Source organism: Onychostoma macrolepis, chromosome 24, assembly GCF_012432095.1.
Source record: "Onychostoma macrolepis isolate SWU-2019 chromosome 24, ASM1243209v1, whole genome shotgun sequence".
Classification (NCBI taxonomy): Eukaryota; Metazoa; Chordata; class Actinopteri; order Cypriniformes; family Cyprinidae; genus Onychostoma; species Onychostoma macrolepis.
In genome coordinates, this window is record NC_081178.1 from 12,993,286 (window position 1) to 13,015,185 (window position 21,900).

The 21,900-nt window shown below is 36.7% G+C and overlaps 1 protein-coding gene across 8 annotated transcripts in view; it reads right to left on the reverse strand.

Moving 5' to 3' along the window:
* sulf1 (sulfatase 1) overlaps positions 1-21,666 on the reverse strand; it is a 97,679-nt gene extending 76,013 nt beyond the window's left edge. For 6 of the 8 annotated variants that reach the window (XM_058765771.1, XM_058765770.1, XM_058765769.1 and 3 more), the window contains exon 1: positions 21,353-21,666. The gene's annotated coding sequence lies outside the window, so the exon portion shown is untranslated. The remainder of the gene's footprint in view (positions 1-21,352) is intronic. The other 2 variants (XM_058765775.1, XM_058765773.1) reach the window with 1 other exon arrangement.
* Positions 21,667-21,900: the final 234 nt, after the last annotated feature.

A 21,900-nucleotide genomic window follows, 5' to 3' on the forward strand; every position in this document is an offset into this window, starting at 1 on the left:
CTAATTCTCTCTGGAGCGATTCATATAGAGGTAATGTAGAAAAGTTCTTTTGAGTCATAACTTTTCAATGAATCATTCTGTCTGAATGATTTGTTCGTTCATGAACTACTAAGAAAGTTTGTAATATAGGTTTTGGAACATCCTGGGGGTGAGTATTTTACATACATAAGCAAACAACTGCATTTTAAATGCCAGACAAAGGGTTGATCTTGAACTACCTTGATGCAGTGAAATGATAAAATGAAAAGGAAACGCATTATAATGTTTCTTCGTTACTCTTTGCATGCACTGCCAAAATGAGACTGGGAAAAAAATAAAAAATAAAAAATATTGCATAATGAGGCTTGACTTCCCTTAAATAGCTATTAATTTCATTTGGCTTCCACAATTTATCCTACAACTTTAAAAGCGAGCCATCAAAAACATTTAGCAGACATCCTATATTTACCAGCGACTTTAAGTAACAGGCATTAGCTGTGTGAAAAATATGAACCATTTAATATGCTTCTGCCTCTCCCATAACTCGAAAGATTCAAGCGTCCCATACACGAACAGTGTGTAAGCAGTAACAGACACCGGTTTAGAGACACCGAAGTGTTTGTTTTCATAGCCTTGGGATAGAGACATCTGAGCAGCTCTGTGGGGAGACAGGAGTGGATGGGAGTAAGACACTCCAATTTTTACCACCACATCAATGTATCTCTTCTTCCCTCAAACATATGACCTCCAGTGTTAGCTCAGTTCTGTTTAAACTGGCTGCCCTAATTAACCAGACCGACTACATGAGAATAACTAGAGGCCTTACTATTGGAGAAAGTACATGATTGAGTGTGAAAACAGGAAAGAAACACAGAGCAGAGAAAAACACAGTGAAATTCAAGTCACAAGTCACATTTTGTCAGAAACGTGACCCATTACCTTCCAAATGGAAACTTTCAGGGTACCAATCTCAACAGCAATGGATCATTTGTTTAACATTTCAGCACCAGGTGTTAAAGTAATAGCTCGTAACTTTCAAGCCAACCACCAGAAGATTTCATAGCCTAATAGGTGAGACAGGCCTCGGCCTTACAGCAGAAGTACTGTTGGAATCTCATAAACACAAACAAGCGTGTTACTCACTGCAGGACTCTCATGTCAAACATTTTCTCGAAAATATGCCCATTTATAAGCCACATTTTACAAACCGAAGCGGTCAGTCAAATTGGTTAGAAAAACAAAAAAAGAAAAAGCTGCCAACAGAAATTTTCACCTGTGTATACAGCATTTGACTTTGGTAGAACTCGTTAAATTTGAGAGCAGCTGCAGATTTTCCACAGATCATAAATTCATCCAGGCGTGTGCCATTTCGATGCCTCGAGGCTGCTTTACCAAGAACCACATCGGACGAAATTTAAGCAAGGGATTTTGCAGACAAACACACTTTCACTTTGTTTTCTCCATCCGTAAATTCTTTCTCCTCCACCCATTTCTCATGGCCGCTATTCTGTCAGTGAAAATAAGCAAAGTTCCCGTCTCTCACCCCCATGACCTCACCGACTGCCGCTTAAGTACGTGCTGAGCAAGATCGCGGCTGCCGGGCTCAGGTGTCTGCACTCTGCGTCACCCTCCAGATGTGAGCTTCTGTCACAAGGGCTCTATTAATCTACGCTGGGCCTGTCAGCCTTGTTTCTGCCTCCATCAGCTCATGCATTGTAAAGCCTCCCTGCTCCCCTAAGTCTACTGATATGAACAGTTACGCCTGAAACTCTATATTTTGTTTAGGAAATGAGTCATAAATTAGGGGAGCTCCCAGCCAAGGTCTGGGGAGGAGAGTGGACAGAGAGGGGTCTGTGACTGTTGCCGGCGGGGGAAACACATCTCGGCCGTTCCTGAGGGAATCGGACCACCGCAACACCCCTGAAAGCGCTGCCATGCTTTTGAGGAATTTTCATGACTGAGGAAATGCTGACATATTGTGCCTCCGCCAAAATGAATTACATTTTATGTTCTGTGTAATGCACGTACAAAATGGAGAATGTGATAGCCAATGTAAACGGATGTGATATTGCGTAGCATAGTTATAACAAAAGTGAATTTAGACATTACATGTGAACTGTATGGAAATGGATTTTCATATTCAAACTTGATTAAGACTGTATAACACTATTAAATGTAATCTTTATGTAAAACTGGAAGCATGGGCCATTAAATATCCAACACGGGATAATAAACGAATGGCAGATATATAATCCAATAATCAACAGACAGAATAAACTAATAAACAAACAAATAAATGGCAGATATGTATCCAATATTGATAGACAGAATGAGAAAGAAAGAAAGAAAGAAAGAAAGAAAGAAAGATCGATAAGGTAACTAACTAAATAAAATAAGTGGCTTATAAATTTCCAATATCAATAAACAAACAAACAAACAAATGCTGATATATATTAAAAATCAATGGACCGAATGACTAAAATAAAAAATCTGATATATTCAGTTGTGCTCATAAGAATACATACCCCTTGCAAAATATGCGAATGTGTTAATTTTAACTAAATAAGAGGGATAATGAAAATTGCATGTATTTTTTATTTAGTACTCTCCTGAATAAGTTATTTCACATAACAGATGTTTATATATTCTGCACAAGACAAAATAACTGAATTCATACATACCCTTGAATCTTAATCTGTTGTTTCCCGGATGATCCACGACTGTGTTCTTCAGAAAAATCCTCCAGCTCCTGCACATTCTTTGGTTTTCCAGCATCTTCTGCATATTTGAACCCTTTCCAACAGTGACTATGATTTTGAGATCCATCTTTTCACACTGAGGGCAATTGAGGGACTCATACACAGCTATTACAAAAGGTGGAAACATTTACTGATGCTCAAGAAGGCAACACAATACATTAAGAGCCAGAGCGTGTAAACTTTTGAACAGTATGATGTGTTAATTTTCCTTATTTTGTTTAGAGATCTTTTTTTTTTTTTAAATTTGGTACTGCACTTAAGAAGCTACATACATTTTTCAATGTTTCCCAGAAGACAAAATAAGTACAATATACCCAGATTACCCAATTCAAAAAGTTTACACCACCCAGCTCTTAATGCATTGTGATGCCTTCTTGAGCATCAGTAAATGTTTTCACCTCATATAATAGTTATGTATGAGTCCCCAATTGTCCTCCATGTGAAAAGATGGATCTCAAAATCATTCAGTTACTGTTGGAAACGGTTTAAATATGTAGAAAATGTTGGAAAACCAAAGAATGTGCAGGAGCTGAAGGATTTTTCTGAAAAACAGCAGGCAGTTTAACTGCTCAGGACCAACAAGGGACTCATGAACAACTATCACAAAACAGAAAGACGGTCATTGATCATCCAGGAAATGGCAAAAAGTATTAAGATTCAAGGGTATGTACTTTTGAATGGGCCATTTTAATAAATTCAGTTATTATTTTGTCTTGTGGAGAATATACAAACATCTGTTATGTGAAATAGCTTATTCAGGACAGTATTAAATAAACAATAACATGCAATTTTTATGATCATTTATAACATTTTGCATATTCTGTAATGTAAATGTAAATTTATGAGCACAACTGTACCCAATATAGATAAAGAGTAAAAAATACAAACATTAATGAAATTTCTCAAAATTAGCATAAGTGTGTGGATGGAATCTAAGCTAATCAAAATGCAGGATGACTTACATACCAAATGTACAACACGAATTCCAGAAATGTTGGGATGTTTTTTTAAATTTGAATAAAATGAAAACTAAAAGGCTTTCAAAATCAAATGAGCCAATATTTTATTCACAACAGAACATAGAGAACATAAATGTTTAAACAGAAGTTTTACACTTTTATCCACTAAATGAGCTCATTTCAAATTTGATGCCTGCTACAGGTCTCAAAAAAGTTGGCACGGGGGCAACAAAGGGCTGAAAAAGCAAGACATTTTGAAAAGATTCAGCTGGGAGAACATCTAGAACTAATTAAGTTAATTGACATCAAGTCTATAACATTATTAGCTATAAAAGGGATGTCTTAGAGAGGCAGAGTCTCTCAGAAGTAAAGATGGGCAGAGGCTCTCCAATCTGTGAAAGAGTGCGTAAAAAGATTGTGGAATACTTTAAAAACAATGTTCCTCAACATCAAATTGCAAAGGCTTTGCAAATCTCATCATCTACAGTGCATAACATCAAAAGTTTCAGAGAAACTGGAGCGTGAGGGTGTAAGGTGTCTCTGTGCGTAAGGGACAAGGCCAAAGACCTTTGTTGGATGCCCGTGGTATTTGGGGGCTCAGATGACACTCATCGGCATGATTCTGTCATTGACATTAATAAATAGGCCCAGGAATACTTCCAGAAACCACTGTCAGTAAACACAATCCGCTGTGCCATTTGCAGATGCTAACTAAAGCTCTATCATGGAAAGAGTAAGCCATATGTGAACATGTTCCAGAAGCGCCGTTGTGTCCTGTGGGCCAAGGCTCATTTAAAATCGACTGTTTCCAAGTGGAAAAGTGTTCTATGGTCAGACGAGTCCAAATTTGACATTCTTGTTGGAAATCACAGACGCAGTGTCTGTTCCAGTGTGTTATCAGCATTCAGTTCAAAAGTCAGCATCTCTGATGGTATGGGGTGTGTAAGTGCATACGGTATGGGCAGCTTGCATGTTTTGGAAGGCACTATGAATGCTGAAAGGTATTTACAGGTTTTAGAGTAACATATGCTCCCCTCCAGACGACGTGCATTTCAGCAGGACAATGCAAAACCACATACTGCAGCTATTATAACAGCATGGCTTCGTAGCCTGCCTGCAGTCCAGATCTTTCACCTATAGAGAACATTTGGCGCATCATTAAACGAAAAATATGTCAAAGACGACCACGAACTCTTCAGCAGCTGAAAACCTATATCAGGCAATAATGGGACCAAATCCTCATCAAATTTGAAATTAGCTCATTTTGTGCATAAAATTGTAAATTTAAAATTTCTCAGTTTAAACAATTTGTTATGTTATCTATGTCCTATTGTGAATAAAATATTGGCTCATGCGATTTGAAATTCTTTTAGTTTTCATTTTATTCAAATTTAAAAAAAACGTCCCAACATTTCCGGAATTCGGGTTGTAACACTTGGTGTAAAATATTAAACCCCCCTAACTTCAAGTGAGCAATAATAACCATAAAGCTGGTCTTTGCAAACACCAATTAAATATATAGCGATATCTATTTAGGGCCAGCTTTCTGGATTGTAGTGCTTTGAATACAACAGACAAACAATATGAAACTGTGCATTCGAAAAAGGACTGCTCAATTGTGTTTGCATTAAAAGAAAAAAAAAAAAAAAATTCTTTATCTAAGAATTTACCATTCCAGTAAATGGCCCCTGAGGGAGGTTTATAAACAAAGCAGTAAGAGGACGGTGAGTATAGAGATTGGATACATTTCCTACATTCCTCTGTCCCTTCTGCCTATAAACATGCGGGTTTATTTTGTGAAGGTGCATGGATGCGTGCTCAAAAGCATCCTCTGTGTGACGTCTGCATCAGTTAGAGATCTGATTGCAGAGGCGTGTTATATCTAGTGGTCTGAAGCTGGAGGCGGTGTTGTGAAACTGGAAGGTAACACTCCGTGTAACCGACTCAGGTTTTGTATTATGGACGTTCTGGATTATAAAACAGGACTATTGCATGGTGAACGGCTACCCAAGCAAATACAAAAGTCTCTTCCCATTCTTTCGGGTGCATGACACTATGCTCAAATGGGTGTTGAAATAAACCCTATCCCCGGGAGTCGTCTCCAGGCTGTAATGTCTGCCCGCTGCCTCCAGGTCTTTCCGAGAACGCCAGACATTTGACGGCTCCCAGCGGCCCTCCACCCTGGCTAGCGCACAGTGTTAGCAACCCTCTATTTGTTTGGAGTTTATTATGGTGCTGCTATTTAACACACGTTGTGCCGGTCGACTCCTACACACAGATTGGTTCACTCTACCCACACCTCACACATGAGCGCCGAGGCCTTTCAAATGGTGCGGAGGTTGGGCCATCAAACCGTGAGAGTCTGGGAGACATAAACACAGAGTGGCTGTTGATAGTAAGATTTGCGGTGTGTAATCTACTCAGCGACTTCAACACTGGAGCTGTTGAACTCTTAGCATAACAGCCATTTCCCAGCAATCCTCCCATTGAGAAGCTTTTATTTATTGGCCACTCTTAAAACAGGTTTTAAAGAGATTTTTCCGACTGTAAACTACTCAACACACCTGTAGGAGAAGCTCCATTAGGACACAAGTAATTGGGGCAGGGAGTGCTAACAGGCTAGTAAACCCTACGTTAGCGTATGTTTAACAGGAGACTGTGGTAGGGAGGAAATGACCGTCTGTGAGAAGAGATTCCAAAAACTTCTGGTATCTAATGGTCTTATCAGGAGGTCGCTATCATGGTTAATGAGCTAATTCAGCACTCTTGGCATGAGGGTGTAAGTTCTTAAAGGTTTTGATCAGTTTCTTGGCTCAGAGATCTGATCTAGAACCAGCTTCTCACACTGAAACGCTTGCTTTAATAGCAAAGATACAATAACTTTGAAATCTCTTCATTCTCAGTGACAACTATGACCTCTGATTTTAGGGCTTGGTTTTGAAAAATTTCACTATTTAATTCAACTCTATTCACAAGCTTGCAATTCGATTCAACATGATTATTTTGTATGTATATCAGACACAGCACATGCCAAATTTTCTTAAGGAAAAAAAAAAAAAAATCTCAAATAACACTAAAATATACATGAGAGTCAGTTGGTATTACTATAATATTAAAGTTTAAAATTAACTGATTTGTATACAAATGCGTAAATTACACCAAATTAAGTTTTTATAATGAAAAAGTTACAATTAAATAATTGGATTTCTAATCCAAATAAAAACAAAAAAAAAAAAAACATTTAGGCTAAATGGATGAGTCATAAAAACTTGACAGATTAAAACAAATAAAACATTGAAGAACAATAAAAAATGATAATGATTATGTTATATGGTGCATATATTTAGCTAAATGCTCCTCTCTAGAGTATTTTTTTTTTTCTGATTAACAAGTTAATGGTCACTGAATATGGAAATGCTGAAAAGGAAAATGTGACGTCACGTTGTTTACAAGCTGTTATATTGACGTCTTTCCGTGGTTGAAGCACTGACTGAGCGATTACATGAGACAGGATATGGATTTCGGTAAGCTGTACTCCTTTTAACATATCTTCGGATGCTTATTCATGTTTATTTTGTGCTGGAACTGGTTTTAAAGTGGAGGAGATGATCAGTTAATGCGCGCTTCGCTCTTCTGCTTCTCTTGAACTGAGGCGCTGATCTGTCACTCTACATTAAACACCTCCAAAATGCATTTTTGTTTGAATACTGTAATAAAATGGACAGAATTTGAAATCTGAGACTTCGTTTCATATCAAAAGTAACAAAGCACAAAATTTATTGCGATTCATTGGATGGGATGCGAGCAACATGTTCCGTTCATTAACTGAAAAAAGGCTAGCGACTAATAGATTATTTGGATTTAATAATCGATTGTTTCGTAAAAATAAGAATGCATTAAAATAGAGAAATCGATATTTTTTTATCCAACCCCATCCAATTTCATACTATATCAGTCATAATACTTTTGAAAACAACGTGAACTTGACGTTTGAACTCATTTTACTTAGATAATGTGACCTTTCAGATTGGTGACTGACTCGAAGACTGATTCGAATCAATACCTGATGGACTTTAAATCATGAAGAGTGAGTCACATACCAGAATAAAATCCAGACCGAATGAAGAAATGCCAAAGCTATTTAGCTATTGGTAAACATTATCCAATAATGACACCAAGTTATAACATTTTGATTACAGATGACAAAGACTATTTTTCTTTTTAGAATAACATGCTCCAATGAATTGCTCACAAGAACATTCATTTAAATAAAAAATAAAAAAAAACATTCAGTTTTGACATCATGTTGACTTTAAATCACCCTTTAAAATTTATACCACTGCTAATTTATCCCATGGCAGCTATACTAGCAAAGGTTTCGTACAGCCATTAAGAATTAGCTGACAGATGTCTAAATGTTTGGATAGATTCTGGCCACGTAGGAAATATGACCAAATGTTCGGACAACATTAAATCACACTGCAGTTAAATAAACTCAGACGAAATTCAAACAAATGTTGGTCAGTTTCCCTTTTAAAATGCCAACTCATATCCACTTTAAAAGAGGGGGAAGCGGTGGCGGGACACACAATGGAAATTCAATATGGACTTTACACGTGTTCTCCCATGGTAATCCATATAAAGCACTTTATTTTTGGATATCCCCGAGGGATAAACTGTGACCAACTGCTTGCAGCAACACAACTTTATGACCACTTAAATTCTGCGGCAGTCGATTTAAGAGTGGGTGTGTGCACAGGATAAGCAGACAGGTAAATCACCTTCATGGCGAGTCATAAGGCTTAATTTGTTTACGCCACTCTTGAAACACTGCAAATTAACCCTCTAGACATCAATAGAGCATTGTTGTCTGCGGTGGAGCTGTTAAGCACACAAAGAAAGTTTTATAAATGACTGCTGTAGATACTGTAACTCAGTAGCATTCAAATGCGTCAGAGGAAATTCCAGGCCAGTTCAATAAACAATTTGGCAAGGACATTCCAAAATAAGAAATAGATTTTTTAAATGAGTAAATAAAATGCTAAATTATATTTGTTATAGCTAAAATAAGGCATTAAATAAATAAATAAATTTATTACTGAAACCTCTTTCGTCAGAACTACAGGTGCATCTCAATAAATTAGAATGTCTTGGAAAAGTTAAATTTATTTCAGTAATTCAACTCAAATTGTGAAATTTGTGTATTAAATAAATTCAATGCACACAGACTGAAGTAGTTTAAGTCTTTGGTTCTTTTAATTGTGATGATTTTGGCTCACATTTAACAAACACCAATTCACTATCTCAACAAATTAAAATACTTCATAAGACCAATAAAAAAAAAACATTTTTAGTGAATTGTTGGCCTTCTGGAAAGTATATTCATTTACTGTATATGTACTCAATACTTGGTTGGGGCTCCTTTTGCTTTAATTACTGCCTCAATTCGTGGCATGGAGGTGATCAGTTTGTGGCACTGCTGAGGTGGTATGGAATCCCAGGTTTCTTTGAAAGTGGCCTTCAGCTCATCTGCATTTTTTTGGTCTCTTGTTTCTCATTTTCCTCTTGACAACACCCCATAGATTCTCTATGGGGTTCAGGTCTGGTGAGTTTGTTGGCCAATCAAGCACACCAACACCATGGTCATTTAACCAACTTTTGGTGCTTTTGGCAGTGTGGGCAGGTGCCAAATCCTGCTGGAAAATGAAATCAGCATCTTTAAAAAGCTGGTCAGCAGAAGGAAGCATGAAGTGCTCCAAAATTTCTTGGTAAATGGGTGCAGTGTCTTTGGTTTTCAAAAAACACAATGGACCAACACCAGCAGATGAGATTGCACCCCAAATCATCACAGACTGTGGAAACTTAACACTGGACTATGAACTTCTCCACCCTTCCTCCAGACTCTAGGACCTTGGTTTCCAAATGAAATGCAAAACTTGCTCTCATCTGAAAAGAGGACTTTGGACCACTGGACAACAGTCCAGTTCTTCTTCTCCTTAGCCCAGGTAAGACGCCTCTGACGTTGTCTGTGGTTCAGGAGAGGACAACTGTAGCCAAATTCCTTGACACGTCTGTGTGTGGTGGCTCTTGATGCCTTGACCCCAGCCTCAGTCCATTCGTTGTGAAGTTCACCCAAATTCTTGAATCGATTTTGCTTGACAATCCTCATAAGGCTGCGGTTCTCTTGGTTGGTTGTGCATCCTTTTCTTCGACACTTTTTCCTTCCACTCAACTTTTCTGTTAACATGCTTGGATACAGCACTCTGTGAACAGCCAGCTTCTTTGGCCATGAATGTTTGTGGCACCTTGTGAAGGGTGTCAGCGATTGTCTTCTGGACAACTGTCAGATCAGCAGTCTTCCCCATGATTGTGTAGCCTAGTGAACCAAACTGAGAGACCATTTTGAAGGCTCAGGAAATCTTTCCAGGTGTTTTGAATTGATTAGCATGTCACCATATTCTAATTTGTTGAGATAGTGAATTGGTGGGTTTTTGTTAAATGTGAGCCAAAATCATCACAATTAAAATAACCAAAGATTTAAACTACTTTAGTCTGTGCGCACTGAATTTATTTAATACACGAGTTCCACAATTTGAGTTGAATTACTGAAATAAATGAACTTTTCCACAACATTCTAATTTATTGAGATGCACCTGTAGTTTAGCGATACCAAACCTGATGTGAAAAAAGCACCGACAACAAACAAATGTTAACTGAAATAAAGTGGAAATAAAACATAGCTATAAGTTAAGTTAAAATTAAACAAATGAAAATTACAAAAATTGCCTCGGGAACTAACGGAACTAAAATTTTGCATAATACTTAATACTAAAATTACTAAAAATAAAAATAAAAGCTAAATAAAAATAAAAAACTATTACAAGTGATAAAAGCGCATTTCAAAATAGCTCAAACTGAAAAAAATAAATAAATAAAAGCTAATTCAACATGCTAATAAATACTAGCATAAAAATAATACTAAAACACTGATCGACACTGAAAAAGCATCTTATGAGAACAACAGTTAAACCTGGCTTCCTGTCAAAAAGTTTTGTTTTCTGATAACCATTAACCATTTATCATGGGGTGGATTTAATGCAGCTGTTGCGCATGTGCATCTGAACTGGCCTGTTCCTCTTTTATCTACTTTCTGTGAAGTTCTTACAATTAAGCTACATTAGCATTTTACTGGCAGCTGCTGCAGGAGGAGGGTCAGGTAATACAACAAGCAATAGAACACAGGTCGGGGAGGAGGAGAGGAAGTGAGTGGATGAGAATGATGCTAATATCCCTAATGGTGGTCATCATTGTTTGGGCCATGTTGGGAAGCTATACAAGAAATAAAAGAAGAGTAACTTTTGCTAACATCAAGCAGACTGTAAGCCAGGTTTCAAAGAAAGGAATCATTTAATACAGGTCACCCGAGACTCTGTTTAGGGGGTCATATAAAAGTCAAATGTGAAAGGTTAGATCAAAGAGTTACATTTTAAAATATATTTAAATAGAAAGTTTTTTTTTTCCCAGTTGTAATATTTCACAATATCCCTGCTTTTACTGTATATTTGCAACCTTGTTGAATATGACACTTTTAAAAAAAATTTGTATGCCAATCTAAAATATATATTAAAACCTAAATATAATAATTTTTAGAAGAGGCACTCAACAAGATAACGTGCCAGAGCCTCTTTAATAAAAGTGCAAATAAATAACGTCCTCAATATTTGGCTAATAGTCCTAAATATTTGGTTACAATGTTTAAGGGCTGCCATAAAATTCGCCCACAGATGAGCTCATGGTTTATGTGGAGGTGTCCTTCCTGTTTCATCATCTGCCTCATGCTCAGTGGATTATGGGTGGGTAAGTTTTTAAACTCTATGCCTTAATTTTACCATTTTTGTACAGTAAACATGAACTAAATATGTAGAAGAGTAGTTGACAAATAAAAATTTGACTGTGTCCTATGGTGTGACATAGCAAAAATGTGGAGAAAAAACAAACAAAAAAACAACAACATACAAATAGCATGAGAGAGGTTCATCTTCAATGTTAGAGTTTTTTTTAAAAACATTTTTCCCCTCACACCATAGGACACATTGATATGTCAACTACCCATAAACAGTGATATTATCTATTAGATGACTTCGATATGTGGAGGTGAAGGTATTGTGAATCTTTTGCTTTATATAGAGATGTTTCACAGACATCTATGGCCAAAACTGTACATACAAGTCAAATACTATTCCTTCTCTATAGAAAAACCTGAAAAATGTATGTTCATTGTCCTTCGTAGCCCAGAAGTTATTTATGAAGAGCTGGCATATATGTGGACTCTGACAGCATTCCAGAATGAATGAGTGTAGTCTGAGCCGGCATGTCACTGTTTGTTTAACCTCGGATTAATAAAACTCTACAGCAGGCCTTTAAACATAAATGCTTCTTCAGCTCAGTCTGAGCTTGAGCCCCCGTCCACCAGCTTTGATTTAAAGGCGGTCAGAATGTAAAGGATTCTTTCATGTCAACATTCAACACATGAACATTATAAATGCAGCCGATTCAAGACGCAAGATGGCAAGTTAGATTTATCAGCTGTGGCTTGCCATCTTGGTTTAATCTTACTTTATGGCATTCAAACAGTAAGGTGGTTGATAATATGAAGCATAAACCATGCAGGCACTTGGAAGAAGCCAGATCTACTGAATGTGTGAACCATGTGTCTTATCATTGACAGTCTGAACACCATTTGAAATTAAACATTAAAAACAAAGCCAAATATTGGTATTGCTAAAGTTCCAATGATGTTGACAAGGTTAAAACACTAAAAGATAATAATGAGACATGTGAAAACAGAAAAGAGGCAAGATGGACAGCGAAAACAAGACCCGAGAAAGTTCCCAAAGCCCAAAAGTCCTTAGGTCAGTTTAGAAGTGTACAGAGTCAAGCTATGCCTGCAGTAGCGGCTCTAACAAAAACAACTTCTACATTCTAGAAAGGCAACACTGACCTCATTTTTACCAATAGACCCCAGTCCTTTGTTTTCTAAGCTTTACCCCCCAAAAATGTGGCCTTTATCCATCTGTGAGGTTGCCACAACTCTACAAATATGGACAGAATAGGACAAAGGAGAGTCAGGTCATACATTCACCCACTGTTGCCCTCATTTATTCTGCCGGGCTTGACATAAGCAAACAATCCTCTCTTACAGCTTAGCAACTATTTGGACTGCCACACACTGAAGTCACTCTTCTATGGGCCAATGACATCCTCAAATTCAGAACATGACCCATTGTGGGTCCTACATTTGTACTGGATGTGCCGGACCAAGGAGGGAAAAAAAAAACCTTTCCCCTCCTTAGCAGCGTAACCATCCTGAAAACACTATTTAAATAAAAATTGTGCACATTTGAACACACCAAGTTCTTCTTTATTCATCAAAACATGATCACTTACTATGAATAAACAAAAAATAAAAATAAATAAAATAATAAATCACATGAGGCCACTGATTCATTTTTGTGGGATGCAAAAATACTTTCATTTTTGAAGTAGAAGCAGAAGAAGAAGAAGAAGAACAACAACAACAACGAAGAGCAAAGGAGGACAAGTACAAGACAAAGAGGAAAAACAAAGAACAAAGAATAAGGAACAAGAACAAGATGAACAACAATGAAGAACAAAAGGAGGATAGTACAAGGCGACAAATATGACAAGGAACGTGAAAAAATGAGATGACAAGATGAAAAACAAAAAAGAACAAAGGAGGACAAATACAAGAAGATGAAAACAAAGAACATGAAGAATGAAGAACAACAAAGAAGGAAAAGTACAAGACGAAGATGAAAAAAAGAATGTGAAGAATGAAGAACAAGACGACGAAGAACAACAAAGAAGGACAAGTCCAAGGAGACAAAGATAAAAACAAAGAACATGAAGAATGAAGAACAAGTACAAGAAGATGAAAAACAAGACCAACAAAAAGAACAAACAAGACACAAAGAAGTACAAAAAGGACAAGACGACAGAAAAACAAGAAAACTTAAGAATCAACATTAAATATTTTGTTTAAAATGTCCAAATACCCAACTATAGTAGTCAACATTTGAGGTGGATCAAAAAAGTTCAAAGTTGTCCTAAGACAAGTACGCATTTTGGTTTTGGAAACCTTTGATGAAAGGTTTTGATCCACTAAATACCACCAACAGAAAAAAAAAAAAAAAAAGGATGACACCGATGGGAAAGTTCAGTTTCCCCTAACTGAGCAGCCTTGCTTGGATAGATTGAGCAAACATCGCCTTTGTGCGCCCATCTCCTTGCCTCTGATGCGGCCTGACAGCAAGGGCATTATGGGAAGGCTGGTTCGTGGAGGAGTGGTAATGCAGCTGTCTCCTGTTTACCCTCTTCCTCTGGGCCTGGGTATCAATTAGCCTGGCAATGGAGAAAGTGCAATCAACACTACTCAAACGAAACCCATAGCGTGCCAAATGTGAGAACTGAAGACGTACATCTCTTTAAAACAAATGGTTCCCACCATCATGTGTCTGACGAGCAGCCGAAAGTCTTTATGAGGTTTAAGGAATTACTTAAGGATATGAAGGCATTTTAAGTGCTTGTTAAACTTGTTCCATTTGTTTTAACCACCAGTAGAGCGTGAACTCTTCATTCATCATATAATTCCTCATCTGGCTTAACTGAAATTACATTTGTGTTCCTGTAATTGCAAATGCACCTCAATCAAACAGCAAAGACTTTTATTTGCTCCAAGAGAAACACTTGATCTAGGAGTACAAAGCTTAATAAAAAGCAAAATTTTTAAAAGAAATTTGGAAAAGCTTGTTTTTATTAGAAACAAATTTAGTAATTATCTTGTGTTTTTGCATTTTAAGTCTTATAAATCCTCTTATTGCTGTAGTACATCAATTAAACTGCATGACTGCTGTAAGAGCGAAATGAAGACATTATTCCATATTGCTCTAGTGAAACTGACTTTGCTGTCTTTATGTCTGTAATTTTGAGAGCGTCTAAGCTCGAAACGTCACCTGTGGTGAGAACATAAATATTTTTATCTCTGGAGCTATGGTGTGCCCATTTAGATTTTTTGGTTAAAATAGTTCACGTGACATCAGTGGTTCAACCTTAATTTTACAAAGCTACAAGAATACTTTGTGCGCAAAGAAAACAAAGGGTCAGAAAGCTCTCGGATTTCATTAAAAAAAAAAAAAAAAAATTTAAATCTTAATTTGTGTTCTGAAGATGAACGAAGGTCTTACGGCTTTGGAACGACATGAGGGTCAGTAATTAATGACAGAATTTTGATTTTTGAGTGAGCTATCCCATTAAATCCATCCTGTGGGAGTAAGAAGAATAGGAATCAGAATGTGATGCCCGAGTCAAATAAAAAAGAAAAGCAAATGATTAGAAAAATTACAGAAGCCTGGTCCCACCCATGCACAGAACAAGGCAGCTGGACGGCCAAGAGAAGACTATGCTATAAAGACATAAATTACAGCCCAGTCATGTTTCTCCTTAAACTAGTCATTAAGATTTGTGTCCATGTTAAGTGTTACACTGCTAGTCTGGCACATCACCACCTTCTTTCTTCATACAAGCTGCGCGGCTCCCTTAAAACATCTGGATATCTACCAGTTGGGCTGAAATTCAGTCCTTGGCCTCCTTTCAGGTGGCTAATCATGAGCTCAGCATTGAGGGATCCTGCTGCACCTTGTGAATACATGAATCACATGAAACATTTGATCCATGTGTACTTTGACTCGGTCAAGCATCTCTCAGGACATTTCCTTCAAAAAGACCTCACCCAATCAAATTCGCTCAGTTCCGTCCCACAAACTTGGAACTAGGTGGCCCTCGAGTCTCAGATGACCTCCTGAACACTGAGGAAGTTGACTGGGGCAAACCCATTATGGTTATTGCGCTTCACGCTTGAATAAATCAAAGAAAAAAAGGCCGAATACGCCTCTGGGTGGCCTCAAGAGGAGGGAATCAGTTAGGACAGATGTTTTTGACATTCAGTCTGATTTCATTTAGAGGAAATGAAGAGACAGGAAAACCTCAGCACACCCAAAGTACAGCCATTTTTATTATTTGCTTGGACAGTTTGCTTCATGAGAACAGCGAGCAACACGCCTAAATCCCATTGTTACGACATCTCAGAAGTGTAAAGGCACAATAAATGAGTCAGTCTGACAGAATCGTTTGCAAATCTGTCAGTAAAGTCTTAGCAAATTTCATCCGACTGATATTGAATAAGCTTGAAGACGGCCTTTAAAAAAGGTTTCCACGTCGCTCACGAGAAACTGAGGTCATGTCTTTCCAGCCAACATCCACTAACATGCACGTTACAGCCTTGAAACTCTGCAGGTGCTGGCCAGCTGAAAGCTCTTTTCCACCAGGAAGCTGTAAAAGTCAACTACACCCCTGTTGTGTACTGTGCTGTTATGGTTTTGGTGAGTGGAACCACTTGTGGTTAGTAAACAAGCCTATTCATGGAGTTTGTGTTCAGCCACCTCACAGGCGTCAAGACATTGGGCCACTCCATGATCACGTCTGGAGTCACAACTCAATCTGCAGGAAAAGATACTCCGGTAAATCAACCTGATCTTACAAGAAAACGTGTTTCCAAATAGTTGCAATTTCATACCAGTTTGTACTACGAAAATGTACTGTGTGCACTGCCATGCAACTGATGATAAAATTAATGTTACCAAAGGGTCCACAAAAGGCTTTTAGACAAGTAATCAAGCCTGACACATTATCCTGTCCACCATCATTTCTGGCAATTACACAAAAGTAAAGAGAACAACTCCAAGCTATTATCTTAAAGGAATAGTACTACCAAAAATAATGTGTAAAATTAACTAAACTAAACTTCACAAACCAACTAAACTAAATAAATAATTTAACTATTCTTTTATGTGTGTGTTCTAACTATTATAGCTGATAAATATATGTATCTCTCAGTGGAGCTTATATATATATATATATATATATATATATATATATATATCAGTGGCCAGCGGTGACTTTTTTTAACAGGGTATGCTTAGTGCTAAGATTAAGACCCTCCTCCTCATCGCTTTTAGGACACACTCAAAGAGGAAAACACTGTGGCAGGTGTCGATTTAAAAGTATGCACATTCCTACCTTAGGCTATTTGTAAATGAAATTCATCTCCAATCCTGCTTCTATCGTTTCAGTTTTATCCATAGTTATTCGAATGCTAGAAAACCAAGTAAAAACCGCCAAATAACGTTTACACGTAGTTACGTTATAATACGTAATATTCAGAGCGTGGGGAGATGGGGGATTCACCCGGTCTATACGTCTTTGCATCAACTGAATGAATGCTTTTTTTTTCCCATTTATTTTTTATTCCCAGTGAATAGGAGTTAAAACTCCCACCAGGATGACAATAATAGACCATGCAAAATACCAAAAAATACAAATAAATAAATAATAATAATAATATCTTTAAAATATTGCCAAGTAACATTGCAAACAACAATAAAATCACAGAAGGACTTTAACTGTAAGCGACACAAGTATACGGAAAACAAAGGTATTTTTTCCTGATGTTTGTTATTATTTCAAATTTTATATACATTTTTATAAACTTTTTTTATTTTATTTACTACTTAGGCATGTTGACAATAACGTCTTCAACATTGTCTATGACCAGATATGTTTTTAGTGGATTTTCAAAATTTGCTTTACTTGAGAAAGCATGAAAATATACAGTTATGATGTTGTTGTTTTTTGTTGTTGTTTTTTTCATGATTTAGTCGAGTTAGATTTGCATCAAACACAATGTAGTTTTCGGCAATCGAGATCTGGCAGCAACAGCGCATTTTTCCACTTGGGCGAGCGCTTCTCGGACAGCTTACCCCGCTCATGAAATCAGCCGTCTACCAGCTAAACACTGAGAACGCGCTACAATCCTGACGAGTCATAGCCACAGAGCGGAGGTATGGCAAGCCGTTTTAACTTTTATTCATTCTCAGGATATGACTTATTGATATCAACAATTACATTTTCACTAGTTAAAATGTTAATTCTTGATATCAGGAATTAGATTTCCACTAGTAACAATGGTTATTTTTGATATCAGCAATTACATTTTCACTAGTTAAAATACTAATTATTGATATCAAGAATTAAATTGTTGATATCTGTAATTGTATTTTCACTAGTTAAATGTCACCATAGGCTGCCATTCAAAATCAATTGTTGATATCAAGAATTAATTTCTTACTAGTAACAATTTCATTCTTGATATCAGAAATACAATTCTTACTAGTAAAAATGTCTATTGTTGATAAAGAATTAAATTGTTGATATCAAGAATTAAATTGTTGATATCAGAAATTAAATTGTTGATATCAGAAATTAAATTGTTGATATCAGAAATTAAATTGTTGATATCAAGAATTAAATTGTTGATATCAAGAATAGACATTTTTACTAGTAAGAATTGTATTTCTGATATCAAGAATGAAATTGTTACTAGTAAGAAATTAATTCTTGATATCAACAATTGATTTTGAATGGCAGCCTATGGTGACATTTAACTAGTGAAAATACAATTACAGATATCAACAATTTAATTCTTGATATCAACAATTTAATTCTTGATATCAAGAATTAACATTGTTACTAGTGGAAATCTAATTCCTGATATCAAGAATGAACATTTTAACTAGTGAAAATGTAATTGTTGATATCAAGAAGTCATATCCTGAGAATGAATAAAAGTTAAAACGGCTTGCCATAGCGGAGGCGCCAAAACTGCGGAGAATCCGTTTACCCGGAAGCTTCCGTCACTCACGTAGATTTACAGAAAATGACCATTGTTTTCAAATAAATAATTTTACATACATATTCCCAACAATTTATTAATCTTTAAGTCACATCTCAAATGACAAGGGATCAACTTATAATCATGTTTATATTCTTTAGCCCGTGAACTCATTCTGAGTTATTTTCACATATACATATATATATATATATAGTAGCTTTGTATAGCCTCATGCTAAAACAAATGTGTAATATTTAAAACACTAACTAAAAATATAAATGGAAGAGAGCAGCTTGGTCATACTGCTAAACGTCTCCTTTTGTGTTTTACAGATGTCAGTCATATTGGTTTGGATCAAGAGGGGGTTGCTTATGACGGTTTTAATTTTTTGTTTGAACTTTCTCTTCAACAATCACTTCTCAAATATGTCCTAATCGGAGCTAATCTAAAAGCCCCCACAAGCAAGTATGCCTAATAACAAGGAGTCTTTGTTTATTCCAGTTAGCATGACAGAAAGATGCAAACTCACTGCAATAGCATTTGGATGAAGCCAATTCAAAAAAAGTGTAGCCTGCTGGCCAGAGTTTGTCTTCAGAAAGTATACAGCCAAAGAAAACAACTCCAGCTTTCGAAGTATCATTGCCTTTTAAAACCGTCTGTTCATCTGTGGACAGATTGACTGCGATCGAGCGGACGCCACAGCGAACTGCAACCCAAGGGTGAATGAGTTGTGTAAGACGTAGAGGCCTCGATCCCTAGAAGCCGAATAAAACATCTGAACCCATTTCACAAAGAACGGTTTAATAAAAATCCAGATGTGCACTTTATGTTCAAGGATATCTTTATAAAATGACCATGAAATAGAACTCAAAGGCAGATTTTCATCCAGTTCTGTCAAGGCTTGCAATATAATGCCAAATTGTGGTAAAGGGAATACAACCTACAGTATGTGTTTCAGCTTAAGCATGAAACGCTACTGCCTAGAGGGCTTTTAATGTGTGTGTGCCTGAGAAATGATGATTCCCTCATCAGTCCTCGATATTTTACAGTCAATAGAAACATCACCACATTGACCAAGTGTGCTGCGTTTTGGCATAACGCATCATTTAAAAGCCATACAAATGAGGTAAGAAGAAATAACAAAACAGCTCAATGACATGGAGGGCTGCACAAATAATCCTTAATCTTTCTACTTGAACGAAAAGCACAATTGTTCCCCTGCCTGCTGGATGAAGTGCTGTTGTTGGTTCTCCGTTTAAGCAGACACGGTTTAAAAAAAACTCACGCAGCTGCCTGCCAATACACATGCAACCCCGAACGTAAAGTTACACGCTCCTGTTCCACAAGCGTCTGCCAGTGCTGGAACCATGTCTCTGGTCTACTGACCACAAACTCTCACACCTGAAATATTTCTTCTGGCCTAACAACTCAGTGAGAATAGGCTGGGATGTCATTGTACTTATTTTGACCTTTGCTTAGCCTGAAATTATTTGTACTTATTTGAACTATGCACGATTGGTCACTATAAGTACATAGCTCATTCAAAAACCTCATGTGATGATTATCGACTCCAAAAACACATAATTTGGATGAGCACATTCATGGATAAACACTTTCAAGGATGAAATGATTCAGTGGCTCTGTTGAAAGCTACATATTTCTTACTGAAAAGGCCAATGACCTGATCGCAAGTAAATTTGTTGAGAGCTACATGTCCAATAACAGATTAGAAGTTTGAATGTGCATTAGGCATTTAAATACATTTTTACAATAGCTACTGTATATTGCATGTTGAAGAGACCAACACGTTGTGTTATGGACAATCTGAAGTTTTAACAAATTGGTGATTTTCGTATGAATTTGTATGAAAACATACAGTTTATAGGAAAAAAGCTGTGAAGCTTCACCCTTAACCTCAGTCGAGCAAGAGCAGATTATATGAAAAACTGTTAGATTTAGATGTTGTTATCTTAGTTTAACAAGTGAACCACCCTTGGTCAACCCGCAAAAAAAAAAAAAAAAGAAAAAACACTGAATCCAATAGGCGAAGCTAGCAGGAACAACAGTCTCTTTCAATAACTTGGCAGTAAAATGACATCTAATGACTAATATATTCTGGTAAACAGAGTCCTACCACACTGGGAATCGCTGTGGAGAATGACTGGAAGTGACACACACACACACACACACACAATCACTACAGTCAAAGTTCCATGCTGCAGAAATCAATGAAGTAGATGAAAAAAACTGAATTCACTTAAACAGCATCAACAATTGTAATGACTTGTATTGAACAACATTAAATCAAGATCCATTTTTCCATTTTTCATATCAGCCCTGCTGAAAAAAAAAAAAATCAATAGAATCCTGCCCAAAACACAATAGAAAATGTAATGGATTTAATGGTTATAATGGGAATTGTATTTGTTTTAATGGAAACTATAATAGTGTCTACTGGTATGTGATGGATTCTATTGGTGGGATGTTAAATCCTGTTGGAAAAATGCCCAAAACACACTACAAAAAGGAATTTTGTAATGGATTTACTGGAAAAAGCTAATGGTTCATAATGGTATTTTAATGGAAACCATTGTAATTTCTATGATGGTTTCTATTGGGCTTCTATTGTTTTTTTGGGGGTTGTTTTCTTTTTTTTTTTTTTTTTTTAAAGTAGGGAGCAGTGAATTAGCAGTAAATACTAGCTACTATTGCTCAAAATAGTAGTCCCTTTGGAAGATAAAACAAAATACCATAAAAGATGCAGTTTATGAGAGGCTAACTAATTTAGCTCAAACAGCTCTCCTGCTCCAATATAAAGAAATCCTCATTGTTGCTGAAATATGACTCACCTTAAGACATTTAGAGCAGGACCTCAAACAATCATCCAGGCAGCCGTGTTTGGTCAATACTTCCAGTAAATCAGTTAGCCGGAGGGCTAGTACTCCACCTTGCTACTTGAGCCAAAAGACCTTCTGTTAAAAGCTTGATAAACTTCCTCCACTTTTCCAAATAATGGCTCAATTAGAGCGGAAAACCTCAGGATTCTTTGATTATCTGTTTTATCTGCCTTAAGGCAGATGGATTGCATGCCCCACCTCTGCTACACAAAACATTAATAGTGCCGCTCCTCTCAGTGGATCGTTAGCTTGAAGCTAATTAAGTGAATGGCAGCCATTTTGAAAACTCCAATATCAAAGCTATCTGGTTTGCTTGCTACTTTAAACAAATGCAATGTAATTGCAGAGAGAGTTGCAAAATTATTCACAAATAGTGGAGACCAAGGACAATTGAAACATGCTTAAAAAAAGACTAGACAAGACTGATGTAAAGTTCTACAGTAGATAGATGATAGATATATAGATAAATAGTGAGCTATTGGTACTAAATTAATTAAATT